Genomic DNA, 14,725 nt, shown 5'->3' on the forward strand with positions numbered 1-14,725 from the left:
GTCACCAATGCATTTATTTAGCAAGGAGACGTGGAATACTGGATGCAGGGAGGCTAGATATAAAGGCAACTCAAGTTCATAAGCAACCTTTCCAAAACGGTTGAGAATTCTGTAAGGACCGATATATCGGGGACTGAGCTTTCCCTTCTTTCCGAACCTTTTTACTCCTTTCATGGGAGAGATTTTCAGGAACATAAAATCACCGATCTCAAACTCGAGATCCTTTCTCCTCATATTTGTATATGATTTCTGTCGGATCTAGGAAGCCTTAATTCTTTCTCTGATTAACTGAACCTTCTCTAAGGCATCAAACACTAGGTCAAGCCCTACTACTGTGGCCTCACCTACCTCGAACCAACCAATTGGAGATCAACATCTCCTACCATAGAGAGCTACACACGAAGTCATCTCAATACTGGAATGATAGTTGTTATTGTATGCAAATTCGATCAAAGAAAAGTGGTCATCCCAACTACCCTTAAAATCAACAACACATGCTCTTAGCAAATCTTCTAGAGTCTAAATGGTCCTTTCTACTTGACTATCTATCTGAGGGTGGAAGGCTGTACTGATGATAAAGAACACTTATGTCATAATCTTTCAAAAATTCTAACCACCTTCTCTAACATAAATTCAAATATTTCTGAGAGAATACATACTAAAGGATTTTATGATCTGTGAACACATCAACATGCACCCCATACAAATAGTGCCTCCAAATTTTTAAGGAAAATACTACAGCTTCTAACCTAAGATCATAAGTCGGATAATTCTTCTTATGGGGCTTAAGCTGTCTGGAAGCATAGGCTATGACCTTACCTCTCTACATGAGGACACAACCCAAACCTACTCTAGATGCGTCATAGTACACAAAAAACCCATCTGAACAAACTAGTGGATTAAAACTAGGCCTGAGATGAGTCGAGTCTTCAACTCTTAAAAACTCTTCTCGTAAGAATCTGACCACTGAAACTGGACTTTTTTCTAAGTTAATTTGTACATGGTGGATGCAATAGATTAGAACCCTTCAAAAAACCAATGGTAATAGCCAGCTAAACCCAAGAAACTCCTAATATCTGATTGAGAAATAGGTCTAGGATAGTTTCTCACCACTTCGGTCCTTTGAGAATCAATTCTAATGCCATCACCAGAAATAATGTGACCAAGGAGTGCTACTGACCTTAGCCAAAATCTGCACTTACTAGATATGGCGAACAGCTAATGAGTTCTAAGTGTCTGAAGTACAATTCTAAGGTAATTTGCATGATCATTCATGCCACAGAATAGACAAGAATGTCATCGATGAAAACTATAACGAACATATCCAAGTATTACTTGAAATGTGGTTCATTAAGTCCATGAAAGCTACTGGGGCATTAGTAAGACCAAAGGATATGACTAGAAACTCGAAGTGACCATACTAGGTTCTGAAAGCTATTTTTTGAATGTTATATTCTCTGACTCTGAGCTGATGATAGCTTGATCTGAGGTCTATCTTAGAAAAGTAACTAGCACCCTAAAGTTGGTCAAACAAGTTATCAATTCTGGAAAGTGGGTACTTATTCTTGACTGTGACTTTGTTCAACTGATGATAGTCTATACATATTCTGATAGAACCATCTTTATTATGCATGAATAGAACTAGTGTGACCCATAGGGAAACACTTGGCCTCATGAATCCCTTATTTAGGAGATCCTTAACTGTTCTTTTAACTCTCTGAGTTTGGCTAGAGTTATTTTGTATGGCAAAATAGATATAGGCTGAGTATCTAGAAGAAGGTCTATTCTGAAGTTAATTTCCCTAATGGAAGGAGCTCTAAAAAGATCATCAGGAAACATATCTGAGAATTTATTTACTGCTAGAACTGACTCAAGACTAGGAGTTTCTGAGTTAAAGTTTTTAACTCACATAAGATGGCAGATACATCCCTTAGATATCATCTTTCATACTCTGAGGTATGAAATTAACTGACCCTTAAGCGTTGTGGTACTACCTCTCCATTCAAGGAATGGTTTATTTGGAAACTGAAAACGAAACAATTCTATTTCTACAATCAAATAAGGCATAGCATGAATGGAGCCAATCTATGCTGAGAATAACATCAAAATCTGCCATCGCTAGCTCTACAAGGTCTGCTGAAGAAACTTTATAAGATATCATAACCGAACAGTTCTTGTATACCCATCGGGCTATGATAGATTTACCCACTGGGGTAGAAACTGAGAAAGGCTCTAGTAGAATTTCTGGACTAACTTTGAAGTTAACAGCTGTATAAGGAGTTACGAAAGATAAAGAAGCACCTTGATCTAGCAAGGCATAAATATGTAAATGGAAGGTCTGTAATGTATCAGTGACCTCACTAAGAGAATTTTCCTAATCTTATCTAGACTGAAACGTATAAAGCCTACTTGGGCAATGCCCACTGGTGGTACTGGATGCGGCACCCTGCTGATTTGGGTGACCTGACAGAGGTAAAGAATGAATATGCTGACTCTGAGAACCTGAATGAGGACAATCTTTGACTCTGTGGCCTAGCTTTCCACACCCGAAATAAATATCACTGCTAGCTCTACAGATACCCCTGTGGTTTTAGCCACATGTCTGACAAAGAGGATTTATTCAAGCACTGCTGACACTACCCTGAGATTTAGAGACTAGAACCCTATTGTTGGTACCATTTTTGAACTTACAAATTGGAGCACTACTGAGGATGGAGCTGGAACTAAAGATTTTGGACAAAACTGGGAACAATTATCACCCTCTGACTTAGGCTGATTAAAATTGAAGCTACCTGTTCTAGCTCTCTTATCCTGCCTCTCTCTCTCTGATCTTAGCCTCTTCTATCTACTGAGCATGGACCATGAACTTGGATATGTCCATCTCCTTAACTATACTATCTGAAACCCCAGATATGAACTTTTTTATTCTGGACCTACTGTCGGCTAATACATGGGGAGCATACCTAGCTAACTGAATAAACTTGAGAGGATACTACCCTGCCTGAGATTGATAAAATCAAATACCTTGGTTTCTCTCATCTCTAAGGGACAGAATCTCTTTAGGAAAGTAATAGCAAACTCTTCCTATTCTATGGGCTCTACATCTGTGCCCCTGTCTACCTTTTATTACTTAACTACATATAAGCAATATCTTGTAGCTAGTAGGCGGCTAACTCAGCACTCTCTCTAGAAGTCGCTCTTATAATATCTATGACTTTCTAAACCTAATCGAGGAACTCCTATGGGCCCTCTTCTGGCTTAGATCCTGAGAATAGGGGAGGATTCATTTAGGTGAAGTCTCAAATCCTAGCTACAGTAATATTGGTCACTAGATTGGATGGAACATTAGCTGGCTGTTTATTCTGAGCTGCTATGGAGTTGGCTAGAGTACTAAATGCAGCTCGAAATTCTGCATGGGACATATGCTCATCCAGGGGATCTGCCTGAACGGGTTGAGGTGCTGACTAATTTTTGGTTCTCCTTTTGTTAGTCTTTTTAGGAGGCATGTTATGTAAATAAAAAAAAGGAAATATATTAGACAGAGAGTTTAACTTAATCTCATGCTGACTCTCATGACATGAATACTAAAAGAAGGGAAACTATTTTCTAAAACATCTCATAGCCTCCATAAATGTGGGGCGCTACACACCCATGCATAATACTCTACTAGATGTGTCTTCCAAACTTCCTAGGACACTATTGAACCTTAGGCTCTGATACCAAGTTTGTAATGCCCTGAGTCTATACCCGAGACACTACATGATGCTTACGACCCCGAAAGACCACAAGCTAATCCATGACTAATATCTGTTGTGAGCACTGAAACATAATACTATAATAAATGCAAAAAATAGGCTGAAATGGTATAAGGTTCAAAATACCTGAAATACTAATAAATTATATCATATGAACTAACAATCCACAAAATTGAGCACTGCCTGAAAACTAGTCTGAAAAGCCTTTAACTGAAACTGTTTAAAAGTGGAGTTGATGGGACAATCCCCCAACTAACTCTATCTACTAAAATACTAAGTCTACTGATATAATTAAATAAAAGAATATATTTGAATGATGAGGACTCACTACTAATCTACTACTGCTTGCTGAATCTAAGTCTATCTATGCATAGTCGGGAGCCTGTCTATCTATGCATAGTCGGGAGCCTGAGCATCTAAACATATGATATGAGACATCATAGCACAAAGAAAGAATATGCATCAGTACGTGGATTGTACTGGTCTAGATGAGGTAATGCTGAATGCAAAAGTTCATATGCAAGAACAATAACTGACTGTATGATATTAAGTAACTGAAAATGAGAGTACATGGATAACTAATATTGCTGTAAAACTGAGTGTGCACTACTGTGAATATAAATGATACTGTGACTAAGATTATCTAAAGCTAAGTCTTGAGTTTTAATACTGAGTAACTAATATCTAAAGTTACTAATAATTAAGTTACTATTACTGATTAACTGTATCTGACAGTCCTAATTCTGTAGAACTGAACTGAGTTCTATTCTGAAGATTAAAACTGAGATTGTGGGAGGTAATCATCTAACCGACATGCCCCAAATAAGATAACTGAGTTGGGGTCCAACCTGTGACTCCAGTTGGAAAGATGTTAGTATCGTGTCATAGGTAAAGACACTGAAGAGTTACCCTTATCTGACAGGTACTCTAATGAGAACGGTGTAACCCTCATTTGGTAGGTTAAAAAACCTCATCAACCCTTAACTGGCAGGTTTGATGTGTCAACCTACGCTGGCTACGTAGTTCTAGAATGCAAGGATTGCTTCTAAGGATCACACCCTCTACTAGCAGGTGAGCCCCCATCCTTAGGTTCACTCGGTGCTGAATCCTACTCCTAATTAAAAGACACTGAACTGAGTATACTGAACTGGACTGGATTGAATACTAATTTTACTGAGTTTTCCTGAGTTCTATAACCAACTGAGTTCTGTAACTGACTGAGAGTACTACTGATAATGACATGGCTGAGATTCTGTAACTGACACTGGCTCTAGGCATATAACTAAATTATTGGGTAATAAATACCCCCAAGACTCGATAGCATGAAAAACAAAGTATAATATACTCTTGAAGATCATAACAATGTATACTTGTCCATAGTTCACTCTTAGAGGCATTTAATCAAACATCTGTAATGAATCTACTTATAAATAAATGGGGAATACATTCTATCATGTTATAATGGAACTATTTTATTCAAATAGGTATTTTATCAAACACATGGGGAGAAAGCTTAGGTTATACAATAATCAAAACATATAGTTATCCTGGCTACATCAATCAACATGTAAATTGAAGCGTTTATCATGAAGATCTTGTAATTCAACACATACAAGGATTTATTTCATAAAATCATGTAATTTAATCATGGACTAAAACCCAAAAATAACATGAACATGAATTCAATTCAATTCAAGCATGGAAGTTTATAATTCAACAACCTTGTATTTTGAAAATGGATTCCTGGACTCTATGGGTAAAATGAACCCATAGATGAACACCTAACATACCTTGTTTTGTGAGTTTCTTGGAGTTCTTGGTGAATTCTTTGAGATTGCTCTTATTTTCTTGAAGCTAGGGTTTGTAGTTTTGAGAGAGAATGACTTAATCTTTGAATAAAGTGAATAAATAATGAGATAATGGGTTATTTAGGGGTAAATTTCATGTTTAAACTTATTAGGGTTGTAGAAAAATACCCATTTACCCTTGTGAATGACTTAAAAATTCATACTGAAAACCCAATTTTGGGCCCTGGCGCAATGCGCTGCTATCACATCAAGCCACTGGAAAATGACAAATAGGAATGTGGTTGGTGGCGCCACGCAGTGGAATTGCGTTGCAATACTGGATAGGACTTGGAAGCTCGACGTGATGCGGTACAATCACATTGGCTCACTGGAAATTGACAAATGTGAAAATGAGCTTTGGCATGATGCGTCGGTATCATGGTAGCTCACTGAAAACTGATAATTTCCATTTTGTCTTACTCCGTGATGCGCTACTGGCCTGAATTACGGTGTTTAACAACTGAAACTTAAAAAAGCCATAACTTTTTACCCAGTTATCGAATTTAGGCAAATTTTATATCATTGAAAAGATGATTCAATTTCTTATGCAATGGAAGGATCTAAACTGAAAAATAATAAGAATTTCAAATTTTTTATATTAGATAACTCATGAACTGAGAGTTAATTTAAGCTTGAGAAATACGGGATATTACAATGTAACGCCTAACAACCTAGTTATGGGTGGTGTGAGACTGAAAATTTTCTAAAAAGCCAACTGGATGAGCTAAAATTAGAGGAGTCAAAAATTGATCTTGCTCTTATGGATTGTGTCATTCTTAAGTAAAGTATACTAGATTTATGTGGGGATTAAAGAATGATACAATTCCTGAGTTGGGGCATATTGGATATTATTAGAAGCATTTTTCCACGTTGTCTCTGAATAGTCAGATCTTGATTGAACCATCTTAGATTGTAGAAGAGTGTAAAAAGGAGGAAGAATATGTCTATATCTTGGATTTTGTCAAGTCAGTATCAGAAAATTACATTCCTCATAAAATGGCTAAGATGTACACCATGCCATATCTACTGCTTAGTTTCTTTAACTTTATGCCACCACCCTGTGAACATAATGGAAAATCAAATAAATAATTAGGGGGTGAAATTCATAATTTCAAAATGGAGAGACAAAATTAGAGGAAAACTCTTGGGCTGCCTTGATGAAGTTTGAGTAATCAAGGTATCCATAGGCTTATTGGGGAAGTCTTAGTACCCAACCAAGTCTCGTCATGTCGGGACGTGAAATCAAATGTTAATTGGGAGGCAACCCAAGGTATTTTGTTTTTTGTATTTATGTTACGTGATTGACATCAAATCTCCGTACCTATGGTGCCACAGGTATATCACTAACTCTCTTATTTTATAGCGGTTTGATGCATTGAGGACAATGCATGATTTTAAGTTGAGGGTGAGGCTGTTTGTGGGTTTTGATGTCCTCCTAGGATTTTTTGTTGTCATGCCTCTTTTTCTCGGAGTCTTGTTCTTAGTAGATCTGACATGTTTAGGCGTATTATGTTTTATTTTATGATGTTTTGTGTCTAACTAGGAGAAAAATGTGTAGCTAGGGCAGTTAACATATTTTTGTTGGTGATACCCCTTAATAGCTTATTTTTGAACTGTGTGATATGTATATATATGTGACTATTGCAGATCTTGTTATGGAATTAGGATTAGGAACTTGATAATCACTTGCTAATAATTGCATGAACCGAATATCTAGTAGCTTGTAATATTGACTCTATGCCATGCGTGTGTGATATATTACTTAGTTCCCTCTGTGTGTTAAATCCAGAACTTGCCCGGTTTGTCTTGCCTAAGTCGTAGGATAGATGATTAGGAAAGGATCATAAGCCATTTTTTAATTTTTGTCCCCTTTTAGCCTAAATGACCTTCCCATTGTTAGATAGTATCCCTTGATCCCTATTTTGAGCCTTATAGCCTATTTTTTTATTTTTACTTTTCACCTTCCCATTTGTATTACAATGAACCTGTTTTTCCCTGGTCCTTCTTGGACATTGTGTCAACTCAAGAAAATCGCCTAAGTTGAGGGTGGCTATCATAGGGCTGCATAATGTATAATGGATACAAAAAAGGGTAAAATAAGAGAAAAAATATAGGGCTGGGTGTGGTAGCAAAATTAAAGCAAATAGAAAAGAAAAGAAATAAAGTGAAAAAGAAAGAACAAAAGGCCACACCCAACTTTAATGTGCAATAAAGAATAAAAAAGAAGAAATAAGGGAATAATAAAAAAGAAATTGGCTAATAAGTGAGACCCCAAGGTTAGTATAGTGACAAGGAGGCTTAGTCACTTGATATGTCCAGATGTACCATCCCAGTCCAAGCCTACATTATAAGCAGAGAAAATTCCTATAGTGATCCTAGCCCGACTGTTTGAAAACTAAGGTATATTGATCCTAGCCTAACTGTCTGAAAGCTAAGGTAAGGGCAAGCCTATGGTATTTTACATGCATTGATGGGAACTTCTTTTTGAGTGTGAGTGTCTCTTGACCGTCCCTGTATTAACATGCATTATTTTATATGAGTGAGTGAGACTTCCTTGTTGTGAGGGCACATGGATTGTATTGCTATCTGCTTACGTATTTTGATAGTGTAACTTGTATATATGCATGGTTGTTTGTTGCTAATGTAATTCCATAGCTTGATTCCTTTGTGTCACATTGATCTGCTTCATTAATATAAACAGTTGGGTTTTAAAAGTATTGAACTTAGAGAGGGTAATGATTTTGAGCTTGGACTTGATGATTGACTTCCATAGGTATCTTAGGTTTCTCTTGGTTAAGCATTGTCGTATTGTTTTGTTGTATTTTTTTGACTGAGGACATGCAACATTCTAAGTTGAGGGTGTTGATGTGATATTAATTTATAGCATTTTAGACGCTTAAAACTTAGAGAATATACATGTACTTAAGGCTATTTTGTTGGATTTGATGTGCTTTTGGATTGTTTTGCAGGAAATTAGATTTTGGATGCTAAATTTAAGAAAAATATAAAAAGTGATGTTTTGGCCACTTAATTGATCAATTTTGGGTATTCTTGACAATTTCCGGATGTACCTGACCAAAGCATATGATGAAAGTTGAAGATTTAAAGCTTGGTCGCAAGTGCTGAAATTGAAGATCTCGAGAGTTGACAGCGCTTTAGTAATTTGGCCAAAACATTTTTCACCCCGATATCGGATTAATGCGAAATTGGTATTGTTGAAAAGCTAATTCAATTATGTAGCTGATGTTGGGGATTTTTGCACTTACTCTGCTTGTAGCACATGCGGACTGCATGTGGGAAAAACATATGGCAGAGGTCTAAAGTCCCGAGAGCAAGTTGTAGGATTTTTAGTCTAAGCACATGCGATCACCACATGCCCTCAGCCTCAGGCCTCATGTGTCACATACTCCCAAAGGCAGGTCACATGTGGAGACCACATGTAGCCATTGACCTCAACTTTTTTGGATCGTTCCTAAATCATTTCCTAGGGTTTTCATGCCAATTACACTCCTATGATATTTTTAAGTCCTATTATGTATGGGTAGATAAGTTTTTCTATTTTAATTAGGATTTTATTTCTAGGGTTTATTGTAATATAAAAAAACCCTTTAGTCTTTGTTAAGTTTATTCAATTGACTCATTCACATATTCAGGGATAGGCCCTTAGGGGCTATCCTATACTCTCATTGTTCTTGGTTTGTTTATGGTTTTGTTATTCAATTTAAGACTTTGGGATTTCTTCTTTCATTATTGTGAGATTGATTTTGCAATTTTGTCTGTGGATTCCATGATTGATCTCATAACTATGTGTGGCTAATTCTCTTAGCTAGGGTGGTGGGAACCATAGCGGATTAACAAAGTTGAGAAAGTGCAGAGTCGTTCTAGATAAAAATTCTTGCATATATTAGGTTATCTTTATTCTTATTGATTTCTTAGCAGTGGCCAACGTAAAGATCCCACCTATATTATTGGTACTTACTCAAAAAGAGGAGTAGTGACTAGGAAAATAGAATCACAATAGGAATTTGAAGTTTAACTGTCCATCCACACTACTAGGTATTATATTAGTAAGATGGTTAGCTATCTTCTAACAATTAGAGACTCAAAAGGTAATAGTTAACTGGGATCAAGATAAGGGTTATTAAGGCGAATCCTGAGACTCAAAAGGTAAAGGGTGAAATTTGTCAGCTCGTCCAAATGACTGCTGATGGTACATGACTTATCAATTCTGCATACAAGATATTGGGATAGTTTGACAGTGCACGATAAGTCTGCTAACTTAAGAAGCCAGGTAGAATATAAGCCTAGTGTTCGTCTTAGATTGTTTACAACCAAAAGCAACCAAGCCTTGTTACTTTTAGATAGTTAGTACAAATCCCCTTTTTTTCACTTTTCTGCACTGCCTGGTGATTTCAATAAGTCGGAGACAGATTTTTGGCCTATTCCCTGTGGGATCGACCCCAACCTAGTTGGGTTACTCTATTTTGACTGCGACCGCTTTATCATTTTAAGGAGGGATAGTTTGTGCATCATTAACGAGCCATAGAGTAGGAACCAAAAATGCCCCACTTCTTCTTAAACCATTTTCCACTATCTTTACCACTCTGTTTCTGACTACCACCCTGATTAGAGTTGTGAAACTTCTTATTCTGTCTTTTACTTATCTCCTCTTACCTTTTTTTCCTCTTTCACTTTTTGAATTTACACTACTAGTATAGAGATATCTAGATCCTTCTTCAACAAGGTATCCTTGCTCTCTAAGATCAACTCATGAGACAACCCCAAAGCAAACTTCCTAATTTTAGCCCTCATGATAGACACCAATTCAGGAGTATAATGCGACAGTTGCTGAAACTTCAAGGCATACTCCTTTACTGACATCCTACCTTATTTCAAATTCATGAACTCCTCAGCCTTCACCTCCCTTAACTCCTAAGGAAAAAGGCGATCATGAAAAGCCATAGAGAAATTATCCCATAAGGTGGACTCAACATCACCTCCCCTCGACTATTTCCATTCTACATACCATTAGTATGCTACATCCTTCAACTGATAGGTGTCAAAATCTACACCCTCAACATCAGTAGCATGTATTATATGAAATATCTTTTCTATCTCATCAATGAAATTTTGAGGATCTTCCTCAACCTTAGAGCCAGTGAAAACATGAGGATTCAACCTCACGAATTGGCCAAATCTAGTGGCCTCGGATGATGGATCAACAGAAGCAACACATTCAGTCAGAGAGGCCACAAATTAGGTAAGCAAATAAATTGACTGGGGAAGCTCAACATTAGACATACTAGCTTGGGGTGCCTGAGAAGATATAGGGAAACTGGTGGAGTTCCATCAGGGCAATCAGAAGTAGCGACCCTAGACGAGTATGAACTCTAGTAGTTAGACGATCTCCATCCACATTGTCCCCAGATGGGACAGAAGAGTTCCCATAGTTATCAGATCTTCTTGGAGAAATGTTATGAAAGGTGAAAAAATGGGTATTTGATAAATTCAACACCTTAGACTCTACAGCTCAAAAATAGAACAATAAGAAAGGAAAATATTCCTAAATGCCTCATTTCCTCTCCCTTATAAGTGTGGTGCGCTACACACTTTTAAATGAGACTCTACTTGACACGAATTTGTTGGACACCCAATAAAACCAAACCTATGCTCTGATACCATCTCTGTCTCAACTCGAACCAGGTCCTGGACATGATGGTTATATCAAGTCCCACATAGATCGGAGATCACCCCCTGTACCTAACCAAACCAACTACAACATCCCCTAATGTCTAATGAATTCTAAAGATATAACAAGATAGCATACCATAAACTTATAGAAATTCAAAACATGTCTATAACCAATGACCAACCAAACAACCGACCAACATCACCCAATATCCACAAGAATCCAAACAAAGCCTTCTAAACAAAAAACAAAACCAGTCTTGGTCGGTACATGTCCTTGACTCTGATAGCTGACAATGAGTATTGGTGAAATGCCTAAGCCTTATAGGGGATGGAAGCTCACCACTTTACCAGAATGCAATGAACTGAGCCGATCGACCTAACTCTACTCAAAAAAAATAGAAGTAGCTCTGACGCCTGCATCACATGGGGATACAGCGTCCAAAGATGGTTAGTAGGGTGAACACTAGCATGTAACTCAGGGATAAGGATATCATAATGCCATGATCAACTGTTCAAAATAATTCAAAATCAATGCACATAATCAAATGTATATATATATATATATCACATGTCGGGATAGAGAACAAGGCTTAACATGCTCTTTCAAACTTTATCCTGAATTATGTAGCTCAACTGGCATAACAAACAAAGGCTCCCATGGGCTATATGGGCCCAGCTCTCTCTCAACTAGTAAGGCTCTAGTGCATGTGGCCGCATGAACCAAAGGGTATGCATATGCACTATGGAGGATTCGAACCTCCCTACATATCAAGGTGACACAAGCATTAAATCATGTAATAAGATGTGGGGGACTCAAACTTCCCAATCATATGATAATAATATTAAGGAGGACTCAACCCACCTGATCATATAGACCCTCGTGTAGGCAATCGCAGTTTCCAGTATTGGTCTCTCGGACCTCCACTTTCACGACTCATCTACACAACTCTCATTAAAGCCTAATTAAAATAATTATCACATATTCCCATTCATTGAACCATATTACAGATTGAGACATACATTATTAGTATCATCATACCAACTATACTTGCAAGGTAGCATTAACATGCCACACTAATTATCTTTATTTGGGGAATTCACAACCCCCTTGGTTCAAATTTTACAAATTCCCACATTCTTATAATTAAAAATAAATTTCACGATATGGGTTTGGGGTTATAACCACTTCAAAAGTCACAAGTTTGGGAAATCATGATCCTTAGTTCATTCTCCATTACCATGCATCAAATTTACTTTCAAACCATCAGTTAAACTTAACCCTCATAGGGACAAATGTGAAACATCATATAAACAATAGTTATACAAAACCCTCAGCCCATGTTTTCAAAATCAACATATATATCTCATGAATAATACTTTAAAAATATGGTTTTAACTAATTAACAATAAAGGAAGAGTAACATGCCTAAAATACCTAAGATTACAGAGACAATTCAACCCTTGAAGCTCTATTTGACCCACTTCTTGAAAACCTTAAGTATGGCTGCTTGAGAGAATTTAAGAGAGCTTTTGAAAGTATTTTAGTAAGTTAACAATGCTAGTGGGGTCCCCAATAAGGTTTTAGGTTGTGGGTTACAATCGGATTAAAGGGAAAATATTCAAAGTGTCCTTAATGAAAAGACTAAAAATTATCGCAAGTGACTACGGGTCACAATATGACTCGTAAAGATATATTATGACTCATCACAAGGAGTCGTAGTCAAGTCAAAACCACTAGGGCCCCATACTGGTGTAGCTATAATTCATACCACCAAATCGTAACCAAACTTAAAAACTCGTAACCACTTCTCGTACTCAAGATAACAACAAATTTTGGATGACATACTGGACACCCTACAATTGAGAAATTATGACTCGTCATGATTCTTTATGATTAGTGGCCTCAAGTCGTAATAAATTTAGTCTCTTGGGCCAAAATTTATGGACACCTTATGACTTGTTCCTTTCAACCCGTAAGAAGTCTTGACAACTAGATGAGAACCACTCGTACTCAGAGAAGAATACTAAGCCACTTGTTCTGATTAAGGTACGATCAAGTTCCTATGACCCGTCATGACTCTCTATGATTCGTCAGGAGAGTCGTAGTCAGGATAGTGAGGATAAAATTTTAGAAATTTTCAAGGACCAAAAACCCAAGGCATTACTGTATGGGTGAGTCATATCCAGTAGTCAGGAGTTCTTTGGTGTAGTCTGTCTAGTAGCCTTAGGGCTTTGTACATAGGTTGGAGCTTCTAGTTATGAGAGTTTGAGTGAGTTGTGTGCCATTGGTTTGTTAGTTTATAGTATTACTTTGTGGGTATCTTATTTCAGTTATTCCATCTTGTTTTATGTTTTACTATGACTTTTTTTACTATCTTTTGTCCTGAGTCGGGGGTCTATCAAAAACAACCTCTCGACTTCTTCGGAGGTAGTGGTATGGACTACATACATTTTACCCTCTTCAGACCCACTCTGTGGGAATACACTAGATTTGTTGTTGTTGTTGTTGTATTTTATAAGCCATTTGATTTGTAAGCAAGTTATACTGAAATTATAATGTGATCATATTTTTATTGGAATAATATATAAATGTGTCCTTAATTTAGCTTTAGCTAGTATGCCTTGCAATTTTGTATGTGCACAAATATATAGTTAAACTTGTATAAAGTTGAACAATTAGATACACACATCCTATATGACATACTCGTAAGATGCTAATTATCATGTAGGATGTCACAAAGAACAAATGTGTTTACTTATTCAATTTTACATAAATTTAAATGCCTACTTATGCACACTCAACATTGTAAGCACAGATGTCAACCTAGTTCAAGTTAAAAGACACATTTATAAATTATGCCATTTCTATTCATCAATATAAAGTACTACAGTCACACCTCTCTATACTGGCAGTGTTTGTCCTAAAATTTCATGATTGTTTTAGAGAGGTGCTATTATATATGTGTATTGGTATTTGACGTAAGATCCCATCTAAGTTGTTACAAACAAAAGATGCAAAATTAGAAAGAGCATGAATCTAAAAAAGACAAACATTAGTATCATTTTCTTCGTGAAGTTATGAAATAACTGATGTGCATTATTTCAAAATATTTTTTCCTTTAAATTAGATATTTATACTTAAAATTTATTGTGTACATGACATTAATGATGATTACCATAAATATTTTGGTATTTTATTTTATACATAATATATTTCTTACAAAATATCTTTACATAATATTTGAATATGCTATTATAGAGAGGCAATTTCATAAAGAGTGTACCGATATACGAAATATCATTGTTATTATAGGTAGAATACCGCTATAGAGAAGTAAAATATAACATAAAAAATTAGTTCGAAGAAAATTAAGCTACTCTAGTGAAACATCAGTATAACGAGGTGACGTTATAGAGAGGTATGAATATATT

This window comes from Capsicum annuum, chromosome 9, assembly GCF_002878395.1.
Source record: "Capsicum annuum cultivar UCD-10X-F1 chromosome 9, UCD10Xv1.1, whole genome shotgun sequence".
NCBI lineage: Eukaryota > Viridiplantae > Streptophyta > Magnoliopsida > Solanales > Solanaceae > Capsicum > Capsicum annuum.